Below are 18,492 nucleotides of genomic sequence, written 5' to 3'. Positions count from 1 at the left end.
TTCCTAACTTTAAACCACACATTATCCTCTTGTTCTGTTCTAACGACTGCCTCTTCTTCCATGTGCAGGTTCCTCATAAGCATAATTAAGTGTTTGGGAATTTCCATTTTTCCCAGTGTTATCCATAATTTGTTATGGTAGTGGCAAATTGCCAGTGCTTCTGTTTGTTTGGTAATGTCTTGATTTTCCCCTCATTATTGAATGACAAATTTGATGGGTAAGGAATCCTTGGTTGATAATTGTTTTCATTCAGTATTTTACATATGTCACTCCATTGTCTTCTGGCCTCTAGATTTTTTGAAGAGAAATCTTCACTGATTCTTGTGAAAGACCCTTGGTATGTGTCTTAGTTACGTAATGCTGCTATAACAAAAAAAACTACAAGTGGATAGCTTTAACATACAGAAGTTTATTGTCTCAAAGTCTAGGAGGATGGAAGTCCAGATTCAGGATGTCAGCTCCAGGGGAAGGATTTCTCTGTTGGCTCTGGGGGAAGTCTTTGTCATCAATCTTTGCCTGGTCTAGGATCTTCTCAGCACAGGGACTCCAAGTCTGAAGGACGCACACACCTCCTGGCTCTTCATTCTTGGTGGCTTGAGGTCCCAGAAAGGGGCTATAGTGCTGTGACTGTCCACTTTCAAGTGGTGCCTGAACAGAACCATCTGTAAATTCTCCCTCAGTCTATTGATCATAAGGGACTCTCCATGAGGCCATAGGTTAAGACTGGGGTATGGCAGATAATGTGACCAAGTGGAGACCATGGGCATTTGGACCACTTGCTCTTGCAACTTACTTGTGCCTTCAGGTCCAGCTTGGGCCCAATCTCACACATACCACTTCTGTTTAATGTTGGAGTGCTGCTATGCATGTCCAACTTTATGATTCTGTGGGTCAGACAACATCCAGTTCATGATAGGCAACTCAGGCTGCATGTGACATAATGTCCCATGGTTAAGTGTTCAGTCTCTACTAAGGCCCAGTAATAAGCCAAAAGCTGTTTATCAAAGGACAGGACTTTACTCCAAAATTGTAGGTTCTGTTTGTGATTCACCAATAGAGGCCTGCCAAAGTCTCCAAACAGCATCTATATCCGTCACTGACACTTTAAGCACTATTGGATCAGCTGGATCATATGGTCCAATTGTCAGAACAGCTTACACAGCATCTTAAACCTGTTGTAAGTCTTCTCTTATTCTGGGCCCCACTCAAAACTAGCAGCTTTTCAAGTCACTTGATAAATAAGCTAGAGTACCACACCCAAATGAGGAATATGTTGCCTCCAAAATCCAAAGAGGCACACTAGGTGTTGTGCTAACATTTTAGTTCTGAGAGAGGCCTGATGCAATAACTTATCCTTCACTTTACGAGGAGTATCTTGACATGTCCCACACAACCGGGCCCGTAGAAACTTCACTGAGGGGGAAGGTGCCTGAATTTTTGTGTTATTGATTTCCCACCTTCTAGCACACAAATGTTTTACCAATAAGTCCAGCGTAATTGACACTTCTTCCTTATCAGGTTCAATCAGCATAATGTCATCAATGTAATGGACCAGTGTGACATCTTGCGGAAGGGAAAATTGATCAAGTTTCTTGCAGATTAAATTATGACATAGGGCTGGAGAGTTGATGTAGCTTGGGGTAGGCAACTGAAGGTGTATTGCCTACCTTGCTAACTGAGGGCAAACTGCTTCTGATGGTCCTTCAAAAAGCATGGAGAAAAAGGCATTGGCCAGATCAATAACTGCATACCAGGTTCCAGGAGATGTATTAATTGGCTCAACTAATGAAACGACATCTGAAATAGCAGCTGCAATTGGAGTCACTACCTGGTTAAATTTTCTGTAACTCACTGTCGTTCTCCAAGTCACATCTGTTTTTTGCACAGGTGAAATAGGCAAGTTGAATGGTGATGTGGTAGGAATAACCCGCTTGCAACCTTCAAGTCCTTGGTGGTGGAAATAATCTCTGTAGTCCCTTCAGGTATGAGGTATTGCTTTTGGTTTACTATTTTCATAGGTAGGGGCAGTTCTAATGGCTTCCACTTGGCTTTTTTCACCATAATAGCCCTTAATCCATTTGTCAGGGGTCCAGTGTCAGGGCTTGGCCAGTTACTGAGTATATCTATTACAATTATGCATTCTGGAACTGGCAAAATCACTAAAGAATGGGTTCAGGGACTCACTGGATGTAAGATGGACATAAGCTATAACTCCATTAATAAACTGACATCCATATGCCCCACTCTGACTGGTGGGCCACAGTGACATTTTGTGTCTCCTGAAATTAGTGTCAGTTCAGAGCCAGTATCCAGTAATCCCCAAAAAAGTCTGATTATTTCCTTTTCCCCAATGAACAATCTCTTGTAAAATACCATAGTTCACTTTGAGGAAGGCTGGGAGAAAAATTAACAATATAAGATTTTGGCAGTGTATTGGGGTCCTTCCTCAAAGGAACCTACCCTCCTCTCTATTCAAGGAGTTGTAGATCTTTAAACTCACTCAAATCTGGAAATTGATTGAGGGACAATGATTCTCTTTTCTAGTGTATCACATTAGGCTGCTGTTTACGTGTTCTAGAATTCATCAGCTTGTACAGATCAAATAAATATTTAGTAGGTTTCCTTTCTATTTCACTCCTAGGACACCATGACTAAGTAGTCAAAACCGTAAGTCCATATGAACCAGACTACTCTGATTACTGCTTTGACTCTGCTGTCCATTACAGTAATCACACTCACATTGTCTTTGCTGATTGAGTACTGATACCTGGCCTTTACCGTCACATGGTCTAGTCAACCTCATTGTATTTAGGTGTCTTAAGTCATTTAGGACAGTCTCCACTGACTAATCTGAGTGATTCAATGGAATTTAGGGACTCAGTGTTTCCAGCTTCCTGATTATCTACCCATTTGTCCCCAACAGGTGAAATTTTAACTCAGTCACTCTTAGAATAAGACTCTGTGTTTGGTTTTTGGCAATATCAACTCTGTTACTACAAGAAATAAGGCTTTCTTTCAAGGTGCAAGTGGAATCTTTAAGGTTGTTTATGTGCGATTTTAGCTTTGACTCTGAAGTCCTGAGCTTATCTTGTTCTTTTACTTGTTCGTCTAGCTAAAGTAGGGCCAACCAATCGGCTTCTTTATACTTCTCATTCTGACAAAATTGTAGAAAGGTATCACACATGAAATCACCTGAGCCTCACCTTTCACCAATACCTGATCTATTGGTGGTGATATTCTGTATATTTGTATTGCCATCTCACACCATGGATTAGCAGTGCCCCCTTTACTATTGGAAGCAGAGATATCAACATCTTTAAGACTAGCCAGAATTGAGAACCAATTTAGAAAACTCATGTTTATAATTTTGTTTCTCTACAACCACTCTCAGGACCAAAATCTGTCTTAGTTACCTAATACTTCTATGACAGAAGTACCACAAGTGGATGGCTTTAACCCACAGAAGTTTATTCTCTCACGGTCTGGGAGGCTAGAAGTCCAAATTCTAGGTGTCAGCTCCAGGAGAAGACTGTCTGTCCCTGTTGGCTCTGGGTGAAGGCCCTTGTCAGTATGTTATATTGCATTGTTCTTTTGCTGCTTTCGGAATTCTCTCCCTGTCTTTGGATTTCAAGAATTTGATTTGGCTGTGGCATGGAGTTGATCTTTTTGTGTCTCTTCTGATTTGGGTTTTTGTAGCTTGCTATAGTTGCAGCCTTGATTCTCTGTTCAGGTCTGGGAAATTCTCTCTGATTACCTCCTGGAAAATCATTTTGGATATAACACATGAAGTAAACTGGACTTTTTCTGGGCATACGTTATTATTTTCAACACTTCATTCAACGACCTTACGTTTATAGTCAAAAAGTGAGGATGCATATAAAGAGTTGCTAATATTTTTAACATTTTCCGCCTTAAGGATCTGATAATATTTTCATAATGCAGACCTCAACTTTTCCACTATTAGAAATAAAATAAATTTGTTAAGCGGAAGTAGCAAATTGTGATTTATACAATTCCTGAATCAAAAGAATTGGTTGTGAGGGTACAATAAAGGCAGTTATGATATGTGTTTGCAATTCTATTATTATTAAGCAACAACTTAAAGTCAAACAATAATATAAGTATTGAGTCCCTAAATGTAGACCTCTACTTCTCCATCCTGACTGAGATAGTGTCCAAGGGAAGTTTTTAAAAATATTTTTCTGACACCACCTGAGAGCAAGTGAATCAGAATGTAGCATTTCTATATTCATCCAGAGATGATTGTAAAGCATAGAAAGATTGAAAATCATAGACTAGGCAATGTTTAATAAAATGCTATGGAGCTCATTTTTACTCTGTAGCACATGAATTTGCCAGGAGTTGAACTCTTACTCGATGGCAGCTAACGCCAACAGTAAAAACAATTGACTTAGAGCACACTCAAAAAAGAGTGAACAATATATATATGAAAAGTGTTTGGAAATAGAGAATAAATGAACAAAAACTTATTTGGATTATATTAAGTGTGAACACAGTTTGGTGGTGATTAATTAATTTTGTAATTGTCTCCATGATATCTTTGATCCTAAGACAGTAGATAAGGGAAGATATTAAGGAAATTCCTTAATTACAAATGTGATCGTGATTACAGGCTATTACACTGTCATATGATAAGCTAAATCCATGTTAGGTGTGTTCTATAAAAAAAATATATTAATCCTCACAAAAACTCTGTAAGGTTCATATATATATATATATATATATATACACATATATATTTCAAATATAAAAAGTGGCATTGAAGGATTAAAGAATTTTCCAGGTCAAACAAAAACTTAAGCAGTGAAGGCCTAATCAAACCTAAGTCTAGAAACAGATCATGGGTAAAAACCAAAAAATCAAACCCGTTGCTCTCAAGTTGATCCAACTCACAGCAACCCTACAGGACAAAGAACTGTCCTACAGGTTATCCAAAGAGCGACTGGTGGATTTGAACTGCCCTCCTTTTTGTTAGCAGCCATGGCTTGTAAACACTGTGTTAGCAGGGATTCAGAACATGGGTACCAAAAAAAAAACAAACCTGTTGCCATCAGGTCGATTCTGAGTGACAGCAACCTTATAGGACAGAGTACAACTGCCCCCTGGAGTTTCCAAGTAGCACCTGGTGGATTCAAACTGCCACCCTTCTGGTTGGCAGCCATAGAACTTAACTAAGCCATCAGTGTTTCCAAAACATGGGTAGTGAGTTAAAATACTTGTATGTGTGTGAAGTAGGGAAAATTATGCAATCTCTTTGTGTCTCTGTTTTTTTTCATCTATAAAATAACGTGAGAGCATTAACACTTTATACATATATATATATGTATAAATGTACAATAAATATATACATAGATAGTAAAAAAAAAAAAAATAGATAGTAGGGTCCTCAAAATGTCATCTTTGTTTCTCATCATCTTAAAGAGGTCTTTTTCAGCAGTTTTGCCCAATGCAATATGTCATTTGATTTTGTGACTACTGCTTCCATGGGTTTTGATAGATACAAGTAAAATGAAATCCTTGGCAACTTCAGTCTTTTCTCTGTTTATCATGATGGTGTTTTTTGGTCCAGTTGTGAGGATTTTTGTTTCCTTTATGTTGAGGTGTAATCCATACTGAAGGCTGTGGTCTTTGATCTTTCTCAGTAAGTGTTTCAAGTCCTCTTCACTTTCAGCAAGCAAGGTTGTGTCATCTGCATAACGCAGGTTGTTAATGAGTCTTCAACTCTGATGCCACGTTCTTCTTCATATAGTCCAGCTTCTCGTATTATTTGTTCAGCATACAGATTAAATAGGTATGGTGAAAGAATACAATCCTGATGCACACCTTTCCTGACTTTAAATCACACAGCGTCCCCTTGATCTGTTCAAACAATAGCATCTTGGTCTGTAAACACGTTTCTCGTGAGCACAACTAAGTGCTCTGGAATTCCCATTCTTCACAGCGTTTATATATCTATATCATGTGTACATATGTATGTACACACCAAAACCAAACCCACAGCCATCCAGTCAATTCTCACTCATAGAGACCCTATAGGATGAAGTAGAACGGCTCCATAGGGTTTCCAAGGCTATATATCTTTGCAGAAGCAGATTGCCACATCATTCTCCTGAGAGTGGCTGGTGGGTTCGAACTGTTGACCTTTTTTGTTATCTGCAGAGTTCTTTAACCACTGCACTAGCAGGGCACATATATGTATACATACATATATAGATAGGTAGGTACACACACATATGTACACATACATATGTATATAATAAATATCATATACAATTATATATATATATACACACACACACAGTTAGTCCTCTGTATCTGTGGATTCAGCATCCACAGATTCAACAAGCTGAGATTAAAAGCATTTGGGGAAAAAAAAAAAAAAAAGTTCCAAATGGTAAAATTTGGATTTGCCAAGTTCCAAGCACCATGCTAAATCCACCCAAATGAACTGATGTGTAGGCATTCCCTGACATAGCCTCTCAGAATTTCACAGATCCTCAGTCTCTCTCTCCAGGACTCATTGAGCATTGTTTGCCTCTTGTCTTTACGTTATTCCCTAAACATTACTGTACTGTGTAACTGTTTATATTGAATTTACATTGTATTTTAGGTAACCTAGAGTTGGCTTAAAGTATATGGGATGATACGTATATAATATATGCCAATACTACACCATTTTATACTATGAACTTGAGCAACTTCAGATTTTAGTATCAGAGGAGGTCCTGAAAGCAATCTCCCCCAGATACCAGTGGACGAATGTATATATATAATATCATATACCATCATAGAGTGCAGAAGATTGCTACTTAATATGCCCCCCATCTCAGCCAATTCTTGTTTCAAGGCTGAGTTTACAGCCTTAAGTGATTTAAACACTTAAATTTTCGTTATCAAACCCACAAATTTCTACAGTATTTTTCTATGGTATTTGCATTTTTCATTATTTCTTAATTGTTTTCTATTAAAAAACAGACTAAAAAAAAAGAATCAGACCCCTTGCCTTTGAGTCAATTCTGGTTCATAGTGACCCTATAGAAGAGAAGAACTGTCCCATAGGGTTTCTAAGGAGGGGCTGGTAGATTCTACCAAAGTGTTCTCTACAGAAAATCTAAAGCACTTTCATGGATTCCCATTGAATTTGGAATAATTTAAATTTCTTACCAAGAATTGAATACGGCTATATAACTCAGTCACTACTTTTGTTTCCATGCTTATCTGCTAACATATTTTTTTTTTCCTCAGACAGTTGGTTCTTTAGGATTCTAAGAATGTAAAACTAAACGGTCTTCCTATGCTTTTACATCTGCCTAAAATGTTCTTTATATAGTTACTCCTTCTAACTATTTAGGAATCAGTTCAAAGGTTACTTCTTCAGAGAGGCTTTTCCAGGTTTAGCATAGAGGTTATACTCGTATTGTTATTGCACCAAGCACTACACTGACTCCATGCAAAGGAAATGACGTCTAGGCATACCCAGCTGTAGCCTCCCACCATGTCACAGATCCTCAGTCTCTTCAGCGCTCCTTGTTTGTTCATTGTTCACCCTGTGTCTTGTCACTATTCCCTAAGCAATACTGTATAACCTATATTTACATAACATTTGCATTGCATTAGGTATTATAAGTAACCTAGAGATGATTTAATGTCTATGAAAGTTTATACATAAGTTATATGCAAATATTGTGCCATTTTATGTAAGGGACTTGAGCATAAACAGATTTTGGTATTTGTGAGGGGTTCTGTAACCAACCCTCTGTGGATACCCAAGGAACACTGCATAGTATTAATTAATTCATATTGTAAGCCTGGTTTTTAAAATGGGTGTCACAACTGTATGGACACTTATGGAAATAAATGATATGTTTTACACTAGGTGATATAACAGATTATACATGACAACTGACTAAATTAAATTAGTCCAAGCAAAAATTCTTACTGAGGGAGGACATTGCACATTGAAATTATACAACTTGAGTTTGACTCCTTTTTCCATGATTTATCATCCTTGCAATATTAAACTATTATTTAAAGTTTCTAAGGTTTACTTCTTTGTGAGAATTAAATGAGATAATATTGGTGAAATGTATCAGCTACTTACCAATTTTAAGCTGATCCCTTTTTGGTTATGGTTCTGTAATTATGATTATGATAATATGCTCTTAGAGCCTGTAACCCTAGGATTTAACAAATTGCCTAGTTAAGTAAGTATTTGATACTGGTTTTGAGTTCAATTGTTGGAAATTGTTTTCCCACTACTGCCTTTCATCAGGCTCAGGACAAGGCCCAGTTAGTGAAGCTCCTAAGGTACAAAATTTAAGGGGGCTCAGGGCCCTCGTTGCACTTGACCAATTCTGAAAGTGAGTGCCTTCTTAAATTTTGCAAGAGGCAAGGTGCCGCCTGTCTCACCCTGCTTTTCATCTCTCCATCCTAATGGGTTTGGACCTTGTCCAAAAGTAGAGAAGAACTATGGAGCCATGGTTTAAAAAAAAAAAAAAAGCAATAACATTGCCAAGGAGTCGATTCCAACTCATAGGTACACTATAGGCCAGAGTAGAACTGTCCCATAGTGTTTTCAAGGCAGTAAATCTTTAGGGAAGGCAAATGACATATCTTCATTCCATGGAGTGGCTGGAGAGTATGAACCACTGACCTTTTGATTAGCAGCCAAAGGCTTAACCACTGTACCACCAAGGCTCTGTGCCATGGTTGTAGAACAGTATTTCTCAGAGGGACTGAAATTGAATTATAACTCCAATATCTAGCTGTGTGATGACTTCATGTATATTAATCTTTCCATGTCACATTTTGCTCAGCTGTAAAATGACTAGCAAATATAGATGACATTTAGTGTTGTTGAAATCATTTAATATAAATAAAAAACCTGGAAGAAATCCTGGCATTTATAAAAGCCTATGTAAAAAAAAATAAATAAATAAAAAATTTTTACATTATTATTGTTCTCTATCATTGTCATCTATTATTGTTATTGATACCAATAGTTACTTATTATCATCCATTTATTTTAATTATTATTAAAACTAATGTTAATTTATTCTTCTGAACTTTACTCAGCATACTATATAGCATGAACAATACTCTGTAATTTATTTTCTTTTTGTTTCACAGGATTATTGTGGGAGTGAAGTGAGACCTTAAAAGCAATTATCAAAATGGTTACAAACTCCAAAAACATTCAACTCAAAAGGTGTAATTTCTCAATGAATTCTCTGCCAGTATTTGGATTTACACTGTTATCTCTATATTGTGGGCTGTAACACCTGTAGTACCTACCCATCACTGCTCAGCACTTAGAATTGCAATTAGGGTAATACCCTTTGTATGCATTTTCTTTTACTGATACTAAATGATCTGAGTAGAAAAGGCTGTGACTGTTTTTCTATAGATCCCAGAAAATGGGTGTACACTTAATGTGGTACTCAGGATTTGATTCTGAACTAAAATAAAGGAATGGACATTATTAAATGAAAGCATCACCCTTAAGAGGGAAAGAAGGATTAAGATTCACAAGGGAAAAAAGAACCACATCTTTATGTATTATTTTATCAATGATAGTACTTAATAAAAAATAATTTAATTCTTAATTAAATAAACTGACTCCTAGTGCGAAAAGAAATAGCACATTTAATTGTACAAACTCATATTTTTGGTGATGAAATTATCCATGTGTAACATGAAATATGTAAGATTTGTCTATGTTTTTCTCAAGAGAACAAGGTAGAAAGAGCAGAGATTTGTGTTCTCCCCAAACTATCTATACTACTCGTCTTTCTTGAAAATGTTTGAGTTCTTATTACTTAAAGGGAAATAAAACTTAATGGTATCATGTTTTTATTTGAAATCTAAGCATCCATTCCCTGGATAAAATCCTAATGATTAGGGAATGCATAAGAATACTGAAAGAGTCCTAGTTGTGCGCTGGTTAAGTGCTCAGCTGGTAATCAAAATGTTTGTGGTTCAAACTCACCAGCCACTCTGTGGAGGCAGCTGTGACAGTCTGCTTCTGTAAGGATTTATAGCCTTGGAAACCCTGGGAGGCAGTTCTACTCTAACCTATAGGTTGGTTACCCTAACTTGTAGGGTGGTTATAAGTCCAAATCCACTTGAAGGCAATGAGTTTGCTTTGGTTAACAAGATTCTGATTCAGTTAAATATTGGTCATTGTCAATGTCCCCAATCTACCTAAACCTCAGCCGTGTTTGTGTTTTGACATAAATTGGAAACATAAACCCTAAAATTAACTTGAAAAACAACATGAACTTAAAACCTTATATTATTTTATGAATTCCTTAATTTAAAAAAATATTATTTTCCTTAAAATAAGTGTTTCTTGGATTTCTTAATTGTTGTAAATTTATTTCACGGGTTGTTTTACTTTAAATGTCTTATTAAAATATCGGAACTAAAATACATAAGTATAATGCTTATTTGCTACAGTCTTTGCTGGAAATGAAGTTTTCCCATAATATTATTTAGTATTCTTACAAAAACATCAATGTTTCAAATTTTCAGTGTTTCCAAGTTATTAATGTCACTATTTAAAATCATTGTTTAAGGTAAATTATATTTAATAGAGTCAGAAATATAAATGAGCTGCCTTAATAAAACAGTACCTTTGGTACTCCATATTAAACATTAATTTTAATAATATCATGAACTAAAGACGAATATTAATATAAAATATTTCATACTTACCTTTCTTATTTTGGATAATAGGAGGCCTGGTGGAATAGTGGTTAAAGTGCTCAGCTGCTATCCAAAAGGTCTGCAGTTGGAACCCACCATCTGCTCTGTGTGAGGAAGCTGTGGTGGTCAGATTCCTTAAAGATTTATAGCCTTGGAAACTCGATAGAGCAGTTCTACCTGTCCTGAAGTTTCACTGTGGGTAGTAATCTACTTGACTGTAGTGAGTGGGTTTGGGTTTTGGCTTGTCTGTGATAACCTTGTTTGTCCCTCAGTGAAGAGTATTTACATATATATGTATTTAAATTACTTTGATTGAAACAACTTCTTTCATCAAAGGTATTTAATCTACCTTCAAAACACTGTTCATTTTGAACATGGAGTGCTCTTCAAATTAAAAAAAAAAAAGAAAAAAAGTTATCTCTATCCCCTGGGATCTCTTCCACCTGACACAGTTAAATTTCTAATTAAACAAATCTCTTTGGCACTCTTGAGTTGGTTTAATTATTTATTTTCCTAGGTAGCCCATAACCTAAGAATACACTTCCTCACAGTGGAATAGAGAGTACAGAAAGTCTTATTTCTTAGACTTGAATAGGGTCCTGATTACTCTTCACTGGCAATACCATTGGAGGCCATCCAAAATTGACACAAACCAATTCCCCCCTTATTAGGGCTGCTTCATCTGTTCCTACCTGGCTGAGCTCCTGCCACATTTTCGTGAAGTAATTTTGCTTATTTCCTCTGAGATGGATGTCTTCATCCAAATTTTGAGGCTGGCTTCTGTAAAAGTTGTAATAAATGTTCTGACAACAAAGAATATTTTTACCTAGAAATCATATAATAAATTGTTTATTTCTTCAAGACTACCTGGGCAAACTGAGAACTGGCTGTTGAATATAGTAACTCTAGTTTAAAAGTTTTTTTTTTTTTGGCCCCAAAAATTAATCTCCACAGGGCACCTCATATTTTATTTTCAGCTCTCCACCATTCTTCCCCAATTTTATTCCCTCGATGAATCAATTTTTAAGATGTGAATCCTATTACATTTCATTTGGGAGAAAATAAGACTCTGATATAATTCCAGCTGATATTAGGGACAAGACTCCAGGTCAGTAGTCTGTCTACTGTTATAAAATACTTTCCCTTCAAGACTTCATACCTGAGTGACACTTAGGTAGTTTAAGAATATTGACTTAAGCCAAATTTCCACTTGTGAATATAAGATTTTACTTCCTGTTATTTAGTAAATAGTGATTCCTAAAGGTTTATAATTACCTCCATCCTTGAAAGTTAGTAGTAGATTATACATATTTCCACTACTAAGCTAAAGGCTGTATAAAGTATCTATTTATCTATCTATCATCTATCTTCAGGAAATGGAACACCCTATAATATAATTACAGACAGTGCTGAGGAAAGTTAATTGAAAGGTATTAGGAACTATGACTTTGAAATCATGGATGTTAAGAGTATGTGGTGCGAAAGGCTTCCTGTGGGAATCAGATGTGGCAGAGCACAGCAATGTAGTGAAATGCTAGCCAGGTCTGTGCTACAGTAGGTGCACATCCCAGAAGTAACTAAGCTAAAATGGAATTCTAAAGTCTCATAATTTGATCACTGTTATATTGCACATTATTAATGTGATCTTCTGATGCCATAAATGGAAGACTCAAATACAAATGAGAATTTATCATATGATAAAAATAGCAAATGAAATAGCTGAAACATGGACTTTTAAAATTAACTTTATTGGGATAATTGGGCAGTCTTGTAGAAAAAAAGATACATTTTCACTAATACTATATGCTACAGCAGGAAAGACTCCAAATATATTTCAGAAAATTAACAAAATACTTCTAAGAGAAAGAATTTTTTTTAAGTATGATTTTAAGGTAAGGAAAATTTATCTAGTTATGACTAAAATTTTAGAATACAGGACACAAATTATTTTTAAAAATCTAATTATGAAAAATTAAATAGTTCCCTATATTATAAATAAACAAACATAAAAAGTCCTGCCAAAATATGGTTAATAAAATTGGGGAAATAACTGTAGATCACACCTCAGATAAAGTGCTAATTTCCCTTATAAATAAAGTACTTTTGAGTATCATGAAAAGTGAAAACTACAAACAGAAAAATGGACCAAACATATAAAGCTTCACATAAAAAGGAGTAAAATCATCCTTTAAACATATGAAAAGGCATTCAAGTCCATAAAAAATCGTAAAATTTTAAATTACACAGAAATTAGTATATAAAAATGTTCAATTTCTGTGAAAACATTCATTTTTATATACTTCTTGGAGAAGTGAAAAATGATTCAAATCCTGTGGAGAAGAATTGGACATCATTGACTAATATCACAGTTGTGTTTAGTGTTTTGTGGCATACATGGTTTGAACTTCACTACTAACCAAATTTTGGCAGTTTGAACCCACCCTGTAACACAGCAAAAGAGAGGTCCGGTGATCTGCTTCTGTTAAGAGTACAGTCAAGAAAGCTATATAGAACAGTTCTACTGTGTAACACATGAAGTCACCTGAGTTGGAATCTACTTGACACCAGTGGGTTTTTGGGTTAATTAGTCTTGGAATCAATAAAACATGCACACATATGAAATTATCCAGTAAATCTATATTGCAATATTGTTTGTAATTGCAAAAGACTGTAAGTCATTTAAGAGTGAGCCTGTTTTTGGGTTGTTGTTCTCTGACTTGAGAAATGAGTTTACATTTTAATATTCTTATCAATCATTTTTCTTTCGCAGATATTCGATGCCTATAAAAATTATATATATATATATTTTAAATATATCCTGATTTTCTTAGTGGTTGAAGAAGGAACATTGGTTTGCTGTGACCCACTGAATCTTAACCAGAAATGAAATTATTTCTTTGTTTTAAATCTTGTAAATTATAAGTGATTTGATTTTCAGTCTGTTCATTCACAAAAAATTTGATTTGTTTCTTCAAATGGGTTTATTTTACTAAATTAAATTTAGATTGCTATTTATCAAAGGACATTCAAGGAGTGAAAAACAAAATGAATGGGAATAGTTTCTAGATATATAAGTGACAAAGAGATCACATGCCTAGTATAAAAGAAAATATTAAATAAATAAGAATAAAAACAAATACTTCAAAAGAAAATTGACCAAATGACATTTAAAAGCACTTTACAAAAGAGAAAATCCATAAACATTAAGATGTGCCCTACCTTAATAATACCTCATATGCATGTGAGAGATGGACAATGAATAAGGAAGACTGAAGAATTGATGCCTTTGAATTATGGTGTTGGCAAAGTATATTGAATACACCACAGACTCCCAAAAGAATGAACAAATCTGTGTTGGAAAAGTACAACAAAGAGAGGTGGGGCCAAGATGGTGGAGTAGTCAGATGCTTCCTGTGGTCCCTGTTACAACAAAGACAAGGACAAATGAGTGAATCGCTTATATATATGACAAGCTAGGAGCCCTGAACATTAAAGGCAAAGTTAAGAAATTGGAGTGGCTGGGGGAGGGTGAGACGGTTCAGAAGCAGCAAGGAGTTTCTGGACCTGACTCTGCAGGAACCAACACCCCTTAGCCCCAAACCCCTAGTGCAATCACAGCAGGGATAGTGATAGCATTCAGCATGCATTTTCCACAAAGAGAGAGAGTGAGCGACACAGACTCTACTCATGGCTCGGAATAGCAAAGAACAGTGCTCTCAGCAGAAGATAAGTACTTCCATCTAATTTACCACGTGGATCAAAAAGAACCCTTTTCAAAAGAACTCTTTCCCATTTATCTAATCCCTCCTCACTCTACCCCAGACCCTGAGCTGGCTTCAGAGGCAGTCAATTTCCCTGGGCCTGAGATATGTTCTGCTGTGCATTCTGAGCCATTCTCTGAGCCTTGGAGAAGGAACAAATTAACAAATGGGGGAAAAATAATCAGCCGGCTCCCATAAACTGGGAACTCAGGGCAGAAGCGGCTCCTGTCCAGGCACAAGCAGTCCACAGATTTTGAATGACTTTCACCCTGGCATGGTCTTGTGTGGGCCCATTTTAGCAGCTTAGAGCCTTGTTGGCACAGTGCAACAGTGTATGTGTCTAAGGTTTGACTTCAACGTTTTCAGCTGTGTAGTGGAGAGGCCAGTTTTTGATGTTTGAAAACACTCTGCCTATAAAACAGGGTCCTCACCTACAAACATCAGAGGCCTGAGGACTGGTGGCTCCACCTATACCACCTAGCTACCTGTGACAAAGGTCCAGGGATAATTGGTATCAAAAAAAAAAAAAAAAAAATTTTTTTTTTCCAGTACTTACAGCCAAAAGCATTGGGTGCTAATGGACAGGCTATAGAGCTCACCTGCCTGTGCACTCTAGGGAACAGTGATGTGCTTTCCTCACAGACACTCAGGGGACAGTTGTCCTCTGTCTTGCTCAGAGTGTGACCCCCTGCTACAACCAGACACCTGTGCCTACTTCAATCACCCCTGCACCTCTAAGACTGTAAGTGAGAGCCTGCACCACACACTTGGTGACAGACTATCTGGACACCTGAGCTGAATGCATACAAGAAAATGAATTGACTCCTAGGCTGATATATATGGTAATAGCTCTATCCATCTGGTGACAGGACGTTAGAGCTTCAAAGGCACCAATAATCAAGCTAGCTCACTCGAGCAGCCTATTTGGGAATATCGAAACAAAACAAAACAAGAAGCTAGGACACAGTAAGCAAACATAAAATAAATTAACACAATAACTTATAGATGGCTTGGAGACAGCAGTGGATATCAAATCTCATAATGAAACAGGCCACAATAGCTTCAACAAGCTCCCAAAAGAAAGGAACAAGGAATATTCCAGATGATGAGATATTCCTGGAATTACCAGAGGTAGAATATGAAAGATTAATATACAGAACTCTTCAAGAGATCAGGACGGGGATCAAGGAAAACACAGAATAAGACAAAAAACACACATATAAAGCAGTGGAGGAAATTAAGAATTTTACTCAAAAGCATGATGAAAAATTTAATAGGCTGCAAGAATCCATAGAGAGACAGCAATCAAAAAATTCACAAGCTTAACAATAAAATTTAAGAATTAGACAACTCAATAGAAAGTTAGGGGAGCAGAATTGAGGAAGTGGAGGTCAGAATTAGTAATATTGAAGATAAAACACTTGGCACTAATATATTTGAAGAAAAATCAGTTAAAAGAAATGAAAAAAAAAAAAAAAGAAGACACCCTAAGAATCATGTGGGACTCTATCAAGAGAAATAACCTACGAGTGATTGGAGTACAAGAACAGGGAGGTATAACAGAAAATACAGAGAGAATTTTTGAAGATTTGTTGACAGAAAACTTCCCTGATATCGTGAAAGATGAGAAGATACCTATCAAGATGCTCTTTGAACACTACATAAGGTAAATCCCAAAAGAAAGTCACCAAGAGATATTATGATCAAACTTGCCAAAAACAAAGAGAGAATTTTAAGAGTGAATAGGGATAAACTAAAAGTCCCCTACAAAGGGTACTCAATGCAGAAACCAAACAGGCAAGAAGGCAATGGAATGACATATCTAAAGCCTTGAAGGAAAAAAAAAAAAAAATTGCCGGCCAAGAATCATATATCTAGTAAACCTGTCTCTCAAATATGAGTCCTGTAATAGTGTTCTCATACAATATTTGTCCTTTTGTGACTAATTTCATTCAGCATAACGCCTTCCAGATTCATCCCGGTTATGAGATGTTTCAGGCTTTCATTGTTTTTCTTTAATGTTGCATAGTATTCCATTGTGTACATATACCATAATTTGTCTATTCATTCAGCAGTTGATGGGCACCTTGGTTGTTTGCATCTTTTAGCTATTGTAAACAGTGCTGCAATGAACATGGGTGCACAAATATCTATTTGGGTGGAGGCTTTTATTTCTCTAGGATATACTCCAAGGAGCGGGATTGCTCCATTGTTCAGTAGTTCTATTTCTAGCTTTCTAACCACCAAAACTAAACCCAGCGTCATCGAGTCGATTCCAACTCATAGCGACCCTATAGGACAGAGAATCCAGACATAAATCTCTCCACATATGAGCAGCTGATATTTGACAAAGGCCCAAAGTCATTAACTGGGGAAAATACAGTCTCTTTAACAAATGGTGCTGGTATAACTGGATATACATCTGCAAAAAAAATGAAACAAGACCCGTACCTCACACCATGTACAAAAAAGAACTCAAAATGGATCAAAGACCTAAATATAAAAACTAAAAATGATAAAGATCATGGAAGAAAAAATAGGGACGATGCTAGGAGCCCTAATACATGGCATAAACAGTATACAAAATGTTACTAACAATGCACAAACACCACAAGAGAAACTAGATAACTGGGAGCTCCTAAAAATCAAACACCTATGCTCATGCAAAGACTTCACCAAAGAGTAAAAAGACAACCTATAGACTGGGAAGTTCTACTCTGTCCTATAGGATCGCTGTGAGTCAGAATCGACTCCATGGCACTGGGTTTGGTTTTTTTTGGATAGACTGGGAAAAAAAAAATTGGGGGCTATGACAAAAATTAGATGATTAGTGTCTAATCTCTAAATTTTACAAGTGCTGCAAAACCTCAACAACAAAAAGACAACTAACTCAATCAAAAAAACAGACAAAGGATATGAAAAGGCCCTTCACCAAAGAAGACATTCAGTTTGCTAACAGATACGTGAGGAAATGCTCATGATCGTTAGCCATTAGAGAAATGCAAATCAAAACTACGATGAGATATCATCTCACCCCAAAAAGGCTGGCATTAATCCAAAAAACACAAAATTGTAAATGTTGGACAGGTTGTGGAGAGAGTGGAATACTTATACACTGCTGGTGGGCCTGTAAAATGGTACGACCACTTGGAAATCAATTTGGTGCTTCTTTAGAAAGCTCGGAAACCCTGGTGGTGTAGTGGTTAAATGCTACGGCTGCTAACCAAAGGGTCGGTAGTTCGAATCCTCCAGGCACTCCTTGGAAACTCTATGGGGCAGAACCAACTCGATGGCACCTAACAACAGCAACAATGCCTAAGATATCAATCTTTATGCATTCCATTCCATCTTTGACGACTTCCAATTTTCCTAGATTCATATACTTCATGCATTCCAAGTTCTGATTATTGATGGGTGTTTGCAGCTGTTTCTTCTCATTTTGAGTCATGTCACACCAGCAAACGAAGCTTGACTCCAACCACGTCATTAAGGTTGACTCTAATTTAAGGAGGCAGCTCTTCCGCAGCTATATTTTGAGTCCTTCCAACCTTACGAACTCCTCTTTCAGCACTATAGCAAACAGTATTCCACTGCTATTCATAAGGTTTTCACTGGCCAATTTTATCAGAAGTAGAAAACCAGGGTTTTCTTCCTAGCCTGTCCTAGTCTGGAAAAAAAAAAAAAAATTTTTTTTTTTTTTTTTGCTCTGCTGAAACCTGTCCACCACGGGTGATCCTGCTGATATTTGAAATACTAGTGGCAGAGTTTCCAGTATCACAGTAACATGCAAGCCACCACTGTAGGACAAACTCACAGACACGTAGTGGCTATTTCCTCTCGGCTTTCAAATCTGTTGGAGTTCGATTTTTCGTATTATTCTGTTGTGATGCTTTTTATTTCACTTGAGTCTGTTGTAATTTCCATCATTTCATTTCTTATTTGGGTCACTTGTCTCTTCTTTTTCTTTTTTCTGTTTGGCCAATGGTTTGTCAATTTTCTTGAT

The sequence above is a fragment of the Elephas maximus genome, chromosome 7 (genome assembly GCF_024166365.1).
Source record: "Elephas maximus indicus isolate mEleMax1 chromosome 7, mEleMax1 primary haplotype, whole genome shotgun sequence".
Taxonomy (NCBI): Eukaryota; Metazoa; Chordata; class Mammalia; order Proboscidea; family Elephantidae; genus Elephas; species Elephas maximus.
This window is presented reverse-complemented; position numbering follows the sequence as displayed.